Source organism: Equus quagga, chromosome 13, assembly GCF_021613505.1.
Source record: "Equus quagga isolate Etosha38 chromosome 13, UCLA_HA_Equagga_1.0, whole genome shotgun sequence".
NCBI lineage: Eukaryota > Metazoa > Chordata > Mammalia > Perissodactyla > Equidae > Equus > Equus quagga.
The window spans coordinates 40503401-40512469 of record NC_060279.1 but is presented as its reverse complement, the minus strand read 5'-3'; the positions used below and the strand labels follow the sequence as shown (position 1 = coordinate 40512469).

Below are 9069 nucleotides of genomic sequence, written 5' to 3'. Positions count from 1 at the left end.
AATAATTAAGTAGATAGAATGACCCATCCTATGTATACCAGGCAACCTCTTTCTCCAGCTACTCCTGTCATTGTCCAATGAACTCATAGTCAAAGTGGCCATCATGGCAGGAATGGAGGTTATGCATGGGCTCAGCATCACAGATTTCCATTCACCAATACTGACTTTTCTACAGCAAACATTGAATGTCTAATACTCCATTTAGTAAATACCAACATTGAGTCCCCAGTATGACACCATTACCCCTGGGTGATCAGCCCACTACCTGGTGGCAAGTTGATTATATTGGACCACTTCCATCATGAAAGGGGCAGTGTTTGTTCTTATTGGAGTAGGGACTTATTCTGGATATGGATTTATCTTCCCTGCATGCAATTCTTCTGCCCAAGTTCTCATTCATGAACATACAGAATGCCTTATCCATTGTGATTATTCCATACAGCATTATTTCTGTGATGGTTAATTTTATGTCAACTCTACTGGCCATGGGGTGCCCAGATTAAATGTTATTTCTGACTATATCTGTGAGAGTCTTTCCGGATGAGATTAGTATTTGAATTGATGGATTTAGTAAAGTAGATTACTCTTCCCAGTGTGGGTAGACATCATTCAATCTGTTGAGAGCCTGAATAGAACAAAAGGCAGAGTATGGTAGAATTTGCCCCTTTTTTTTACTCCTGCCTCATTGCTTAAGAGGCAGGAGTCTTTTCCTGACTTTGGCACTCCTGGTTCTCAGGCTTTCAGACCCAGAGTGGAATCTGTACCATTGGCTCCCCTGGTTATCACACCTTTAGACTTGGACTGAATTATGGCACCAGCTTTTCTGGGTCTCCAACTTAAAGATAGCAGAATGTGGGACTTCTCAGCCTCCTTAATTGTATGAGCCCATTCCTTAAAATAAATCTCTTTATATAAATATAAATATATATATTTATATTTATATATATATAACCACATTCTGTTTCTCTGGAGAACCCTGACTAATATAACTAATACAGCAAGTAAAGTGTGGCAATGGGCCCACGCTCATGGAATTCACTGTTCTTATCATGTTCCCTATCATCCTCCAGTGACTACCTTGATCAAACTATGGAATGGCCTTTTGAAGATCTAGTTATAGTACCAGCTAGGTAGTAACACCTTGCAAGGTTGGGGCAAGGTTCTTCAGGAAGCTGTATGTGCTCTAAATCAGCATCTAATATATGGTTCTGTTTCTTCTATAGCCAGAATGTGTAGGGCCAGGAATCAAAACGTGGAAATGGGAGTGGCCCCACTCACTATCACCCCTAGAGATGTGCCATCAAAATTTTTGCTTCCTGTCCCAGTGACCTTACACTCTGCTGGTCTGGAGGTCATAGTTCCAAAGGGAGGAATGCTTCCACCAGGAGACACAATGATGTCACTGAACTGGAAGTTAGGACTGCTACCTGGCCACTTTGGCATCTTCATGCCTATGAATAAACAGGCAAAGAAGGAAATTACTGTGCTCAGTGGAGTGATTGATCCTGATTACCACAAAGAAGTTGGACTGCTACTCCACAATGGAAGTAAGGAAGAATATGGCTGGAATACAGGGGATTCCAGGGAGCATTTCTTAGTACTACCACACCCTGTGATTAAAGTCAATGGAAAACTACAACTCAGTTCAGACAGGACTACTAATGGACCAGACCCTTCAGGAATGAATGTTGGGTCATCCCACCAGGCAAAAAGAACCACGACCAGGACCTAATTATTATGAGTATTTCTTCCTTGCTTTATCACAAATGTGTGTGTGTATCTTAAGTATCTTTTTCCCCCTTTCTTATCCTCTTATCATATAACATAAAATATATTGACTTATGTACTTAAATATTGTTCAACTTTACATAGTATTTAAGTTAAGGATCTTGAGAAGAAAAGTAAACATGACTCAAGGGCTTCGCATCTTCTTCTCAGGAAAGGGTTCGTGCATCTTCTGTTGTACACAGCATAGTTGTATCATGGTAGCTGGATGTGTGGCCTTGTCATTGTCTTTATCTGGAGATTAAATATCATTTAAGGAGATGTGTATGGGTGTCAAGTTGCCAAGGGGTGAACTATGATTATTATCTTAATTGATTTTATGTGTTAACTTGGCCAGGCCATGGTGCTCAGGTGTTAGGTCAAGCATAAGTCTAGATCTTGCTGTGAAGGTATTTTTTTAGATGTGATTAACATTTAAATTAGTAGACTTTGAGTAAGACAGATTACTCTCCATAAGGTGGGTGCACATCATCCAATCAATTAAAAACTTTAAGAGAAAAGATGGAGGACTCTAAAAGAAGGAATTCTGCCTCCAGACTGCCTTCAGATAGAGGCTGTAACATCAACTCTTCCCTGAGTCTTCAACCTGCTAGTCTGCTCTGCAGATTTCAAACTTTCTAGCTCCCACAATCATGTGAGCCAATTCCTTAAAATAAATCTCACTATGTATATGTACAATCCTATTAACTGTTTCTCTGAAGAACCCTAATATAACGTGTGTACATATGTGTGTGTATGAGAGACAGAGAGTGAGACAGAGAGAGAGAGCGAGACGGGGGTGGGATGGGCTCTCTGTCGTCTGTCCATCATATTTTTGCATGTTTACTTATTTTTGCATTTGTAACATATATTTATATATTAGAGATATTAGTTCCTTACCTGGCATATGTATTTTTCTCTAGTTAATTTTGTGTCTTTTTACCTTGTGTTACTTTATGCTATATAAAACAATTTTTTTTGTTATAGACTTTTTTTATTAAGATTATGATAGTTTAAAACCTTGTGAAATTTCAGTTGTACATTATTGTTAGTCATGTTGTAGGTACACCCCTTCACCCTTTGTGCCCTCCCCCCACCTCACCTTTCCCCTGGTAACCACCAATCTGTTCTCTTTGTCTATATGTTAACTTCCACCTATGTGTGGAGTCATATAGAGTTCGTCTTTCTCTGTCTGGCTTATTTCACTTAACATAATACCCTCAAGTTCCATCCATGTTGTTGCAAATGGGACGATTTTGTCCTTTTTTATGGCTGAGTAGTATTCCATTGTGTGTATATATATATATATATATATATATATATATACACCATATCTTCTTTATCCAATCATCAGTTGCTGGGCACTTAGATTGGTTCCATGTCTGGCTATTGTAAATAATGCTGCAATGAACATAGGGGTGCATGGGACTTTTGGAATTTCTGATTTCAGGTTCTTAGGATAGATACTTAGTAGTGGGATGGCTGGGTCATAAGGTATTTCTATTTTTAACTTTTTGAGAAATCTCCATACTGTTTTCCATAGTGGCTGCACCAGTTTGCATTCCCACCAGCAGTGTATGAGGGTTCCTTTTTCTCCACAACCTCTCCAACATTTGTCACTCTTTGTTTCGGATATTTTTGCTGTTCTAACAGGAGTAAGGTGATATCTTAGTGTAGTTTTGATTTGCATTTCCCTGATGATTAGTGATGATGAGCACCTTTTCATGTGTCTATTGGCCATCCTTATATCTTCTTTGGGGAAATGTCTATTCATGTCCCCTGCCCGTTTTTTGATTGGGTTGTTTGATTTTTTGTTGTTAAGCTGTGCGAGTTCTTTATATATTATGGAGATTAACCCTTTGTTGGATAAATAACTTGTAAATATTTTTTCCCAATTAGTGGGCTGTTTTTTTTGTTTCAATCCTGTTTTCCCTTGCCTTGAAGAAACTCTTTAGTCTGATGAAGTCCCATTTGTTTATTCTTTCTATTGTTTCCCTCGTCTGAGGAATTATGGTGTCCGAAAAGATTCTTTTGAAACTGATGTCAAAGAGTGTACTGCCGATATTCTCTTCTAGAAGACTTATTGTTTCAGGCCTAATATTTAGGTCTTTGATCCATTTTGGGTTTATTTTTGTGAATGGTGAAAAAGAATGGTCAATTTTCATTCTTTTACATGTGGCTGTCCAGTTTTCCCAGCACCATTTGTTGAAGAGACTTTCTTTTCTCCATTGTAGGCCCTCAGCTCCTTTGTCGAAGATTAGCTGTCCACAGATGTGTGGTTTTATTTCTGGGCTTTCAATTCTGTTCCATTGATCTGTTAAAATTTAATTTTTATGTAATTTATCAGTCCTTTTCTTTATATATTATGGATTTTGTGCCATTCTTAAAATACCTTCCGCCACTTGACAATTTAGCAAAAATCATCTGTATTTTCTAATTCTTTAGAGAATTGTGTCATCATCTATAGTTTAAAAGAAAGATTTGCAAAGAGGGGAAAGAACTAAAATTTGTTGATGTGCTAGTTTGTATCTCCTAAAGGAGGAGAGTTGGAAGGCACAGAGGAAAATTAATTCAGTCTGGATTATTCCCCATATAATCTCAGCAGTGCCCCCTCCAGAGCCCTGGGGAGGATGAGAGAATGATAGTGGAAGAGATAGACCCCTTGGAAGAATCGGTGACCTCAGAAAGCCTTTGCTAGTCAAACATGTTTATTGAACCATCCCAAAGCCATTGATAGCATAGCTAAGGCCAGAGAGCTGCAGTCCAAGTGATGTGGTTGTAACCATGCTGCCGACCAACCCTCTAAGTCCAAGCAGATTGATAGTTCGGGTGCTGCCCTGCCTCAAAGCAGAGGTGTAGGCCAGATGACCTCTTCACTCCATCATCCTAGGAATCAAGAACTGTGCTCCTGTGTGAGCCAAGGCATGGATATCTTGGCCACTCCCCATAACTAAGTCCATTGGGACAACCTGAGCAAATGTTATAGCCAAGTGAGACAGTGGCATACCTCTGCAGGTGACATGGCCATCCCAACACACCGTGCCTGTCTCAGAGTGCTGCCTCCTATGAGGATGACCTAAGTCATAGGGAGTGGCTATTTGTAAACTGTAAAGTAAGTGCTAATGCTAATGAAAGGACTTTTTAAAAATCTACTAAGCACCCATGTGTGCATAACCTTGTACTAGTTGCTGAGGGGAATAAGAAATACAAGGCACAAGCTGTGCTGTCAAAAGGTTTATTACAATCTCATCTGTAAGGTACGTCACCTAAAGGATATGGAGCAAGTAGGATTTGAACTGAATTGTCCCCAGAAAGGAAAATGTCATGGAATAAAGCGTAATAGTATGGTAGGGAGAGACACGTTTATAGCACAGCTGATGCTCCAGTTCTACTTGGGAAGCAGAGCAGAAACTGGAGAAGCTGTGCAGGGTCCTGCTGCACAGAGCCTTGGACATCAGCAAAAACGCTGGCCTTGATCCTGAACGTAGTGTGGAGCCCTAGATGAGGCTTCCTTAAAAGTCAGGGGTAATGATTCCTGGAGTGGGGGATGGAGGAGGGAGAATGCCAGTGAAGATGAGAACCAAGGAGAAACCTCTACAGATTGAGGGCCGTGGAGCTTCAGGGAAAGTCGGGCGCCTGGAGATACCTGATACTGAGAATCACAAGCGAGCTGGATTCTCTATCTGTGTCTGTGTCTGTATCTCCATCTCTATCTGTATTTGCATCTAAGTCTATATGTATTTATGCAAGCACATATAACCTTTGAAACATGATCAGTCTAAAAAATCCTCATGCGTGTGTACATATATGCTCACAAGATATTGCTTATTCTTGCCCATGTGACCGAGATATAGATATTATTGAGTGAATTCATATCTCATTCCACTCTGTAAAATTATTTCGGACACTTCAAGGGAAGAGTTTCTTCCCATAATTACTCCTAGCTCTAATTTGCCTTCATCTAATTAATATGTTTAGATTTGTTTTTTATAATGCTGCCCTCCAGATATGGAAGGAGCACCTGCTATATACCAAGTTGAAATTAGTCTTTATCTTAATCTCCTAAAAACGTTCAAATACAAAAAGCCCTTGAAGGAACGCTTGCATCCACGTAGGAACAAAGCAGTAACACTAGAGATTCATCTTGAATGGTGAGCCCTCCTCTTCCGTAAGATCTTCCTGTCTCCTCGAGCAGGGGGCTCATTTCCATAGGGTCCTCCTCCAACATGAGCCCCAGGCTTGAAACCCTCCTACAGTGTGTTCTCCTTTCTGTTTTCTCATCCACGAGCTGACCCTCTTCCTCTGTGGGAGATCCTTAGAAAACAAATTCTTGTCCTACTGTGCAAAGCAAGGCAGCTTTTCTCCCCAGCTCCTCTCCGGGCATAGTTTTATCTGAAAATATATGAAAGACCTTAGTTGAAAAAAATGGACATTTTAAAAGTCAAATGTACCTCTCCTAGAAAATAGCTGTGATATAAAAAAATCTACTCCCTTTCAATTATTGATGGGTAGAGAGTTCATTTATGAGTGTCCGCTGTGTCACGGGACATTTTCCAGACATTTTCCTTCCCTAATTCTCTTGACCTTCACGACACCATTGAGAGTAAATTTTATCATCTATTTTAAATTTGAGCAAACTGAGAATGAGAAAGGTTAGGTGATTTTCACAAGATCACACAGCTAATAAGTGGCAGGACCAGGATTCTGTTCCAGGTGTGTCTCACTCCTAATCCAGGCTTTTAACTGTGATGGTGTAGACGTGCACACGCACACTCACACACACACACAGAGGATCTGCCAGAGTGGCTGGGACACAAGTGGAGGTATTTAAAGGCTTCTGTGAGTCCTAGTTTAAAGCAGACCCTCAGGGAAATAGGACAAGGGGACTGAAGAGATGAAGATGAATGAGTGAGGGACAGGCAGCTGTAAGGAGAATGAGCTGACACTGATGGTGGGAATGTCCTGGGCCCCTGTGGAGAGATGCAGGGGAGGAGCTGCCAGTCATCACCTGTCACAGGCCCCGTGTGGGTGGCAGAAGGCAGTCCTCTCATGCCCAGGCCCTGTCTCACGCACTGAAGGCAGAGTCGAAGCCCGGGATAAAAGGGGCTGGGGCCAGAGCACCTCCATCCACTCCCTCCTGAGGAGCTGACGGACCCTGTGCTGCTTGTGCGTGAGTAAGTGTCTACTGAGAGCAGGAGACAGCCTTCCAAAGAGGGACGCTCAGACCAGAGTGAGAGGGCAGGCACGGGTAGGGGCTTGGGGGCTGTGGTCCATATCATTAAAGACAGACAAGGCCGGAAGGGACAGAGCCGGGGGCAGGTGGGAAGACAGTGAGAACAGTATGAGTTCAGCGATGGCTGAGTATGCTGAGGAACCCACCAGATCCGCAGCTCTGTGCGACTCACAGGATGAAAGAAGGAAACCTCGGCTGCTGTGATATTCTAGGAGACGCTTCAGAAATGGAGACACCTTGAGAAACCACTGCATCCTTAAGGCATGATTCGGGCACAGGGATTCTCAAAGTGAAGAGAGGATCAGAGGCATTTTTGGAGATTGTTACACATATGGGTATAGGACAAGGCCTGGAAATACATTTAAAAGCTCCAGAGTTGGAAAAGCACAGAAGTTTAACCATCTCATGGTCAAAGTATTAGTGTAAGAGGTGGTATTTCTGAGACCATCAGAGCACTGGGCTGTGAGTCAAGGGACCTCTCAGCTTTCTCTTTAGTAACGTGAACCAGCCAGGAAATCTCTAAGATCCTCTTCTATTTTGATCGTGTAAATGTCTAAAATGTGAAAGTGTTTAGGTTGTGAACAGGATATTTTTTTTCCATAAAGAAAAATATTTCAGTTCTAAATTAGTCTCTATAGAACAATTTCAATATTTGGATGACATAAATGAAAAAAAAATTGTTTTTCACTTTCCTGACATCATTTGGTCTCAGTTTTCTAATTGGTAGAACGGATGATGATGACTTCCTACTTTAAAAGGATAAACTGAGGTTCAAAGGAGACGCTGTGAGAGTAGTCGGTAAGGTGTTACAAACGATGAAAGTGGTAGGGATTTGTTTTCTCTGACTGATCTTAAACAGGTTATTTAAATGTACATAGTAGAAATGATGTTGAAAGGACAAGAAGGGGCAGGGTGGGCTCTGTGTGCTGGGTCTGACTTATTATTTGACTCTCCCTTAGCTCCTGAACATCCACCTGCCGACATGTCCTGCCAGCAGAGCCAGCAGCAGTGCCAGCCCCCTCCCAAGTGTCCCACCCCTAAATGTCCCCCGAAGTGTCCTCCAAAGTGCCCTCCAGTCTCTTCCTGCTGTGGTGTCAGCTCTGGGGGCTGCTGTGGTCCCAGCTCGGGGGGCTGCTGCAGCTCTGGTGGTGGTGGCTGCTGCAGCTCTGGGGTAGGCGGCTGCTGCCTGAGCCACCACAGGCGCCGCAGGTCCCACCGCCGCAGACACCAGAGCTCTGACTGCTGCAGCCAGCCCTCGGGGGGCTCCAGCTGCTGCGGAGGGGGGAGCGGGCAGTCTTCTGGAAGCTGCTGCTGAAGTGGACCCTGAGCCAAGAAGAGCTAACTTAGAGGCAACAAATGGCCAAACACTTCCTCCTCCCCCTGCTCCTCCTGGGCTTGCCTGAGTGGCTGAGATGTCCCATTACAGGTTCTGAGCTCTCAGCTAGAGGGTCTCTCTGCCCCAGGATTCAGAAGCCTGAATCCCCTCCCAGAAATCTATCTGCTGACCTCTGACATCAACTGTGTTGTCTCCCGTGGGACCCCAGACCGCAGACTCTAACTCCCTCCTCAGCCAGTTGCCTTGCAATCTGCAACCTCAAATGAATCAATAAAACAAGGAATCTGCTCACCATCTTGTTCTAGACTCTTCCTTGTCTGCTTGCATCCTAATATTCTTCTCACTGCTATCCATTCTCTTGCAGGAATCAATAGAATCAGATATTTGGGGCGGGGGGGGAAGTGGCTCTGCCTTTCCTCTGACACCTTCTCTCGGATGAATCCTATGCAGGTCTGCTAGAGCACAGCCTCCTGATGTCTCATGAACACAGTGCCTTGGACTTTGGACTTTCTTCAGGGTCCCACCCCGTCCCGGGCAAGGCAGGGAGACAGATGTGTAGTCCTCCCACCTTCTCTTTGTGATACTGCCCCAACTCACCCCCAACTTTCTGTCTTTTTCAGCCCAAAAAAATTGTTCAGAAAATTATACATGAGATTTCTGCAAGTAAACCATGAATCTTAGTTAATTCTAACCAGAAACACCCATTTAGCATGTGGCAAAGATGGTAAAAAGTAAA

The 9069-nt window shown here is 42.9% G+C and overlaps 1 long non-coding RNA gene across 1 annotated transcript; it reads left to right on the top strand.

Moving 5' to 3' along the window:
* The first annotated feature begins 6853 nt into the window (after positions 1–6853).
* LOC124250690 (uncharacterized) lies at positions 6854–8624 on the top strand. The gene is made up of 2 exons (XR_006891597.1): positions 6854–6938; positions 7957–8624. It is a non-coding gene; the product is annotated as an uncharacterized LOC124250690 (long non-coding RNA).
* The last annotated feature ends 445 nt before the right edge of the window (positions 8625–9069 follow it).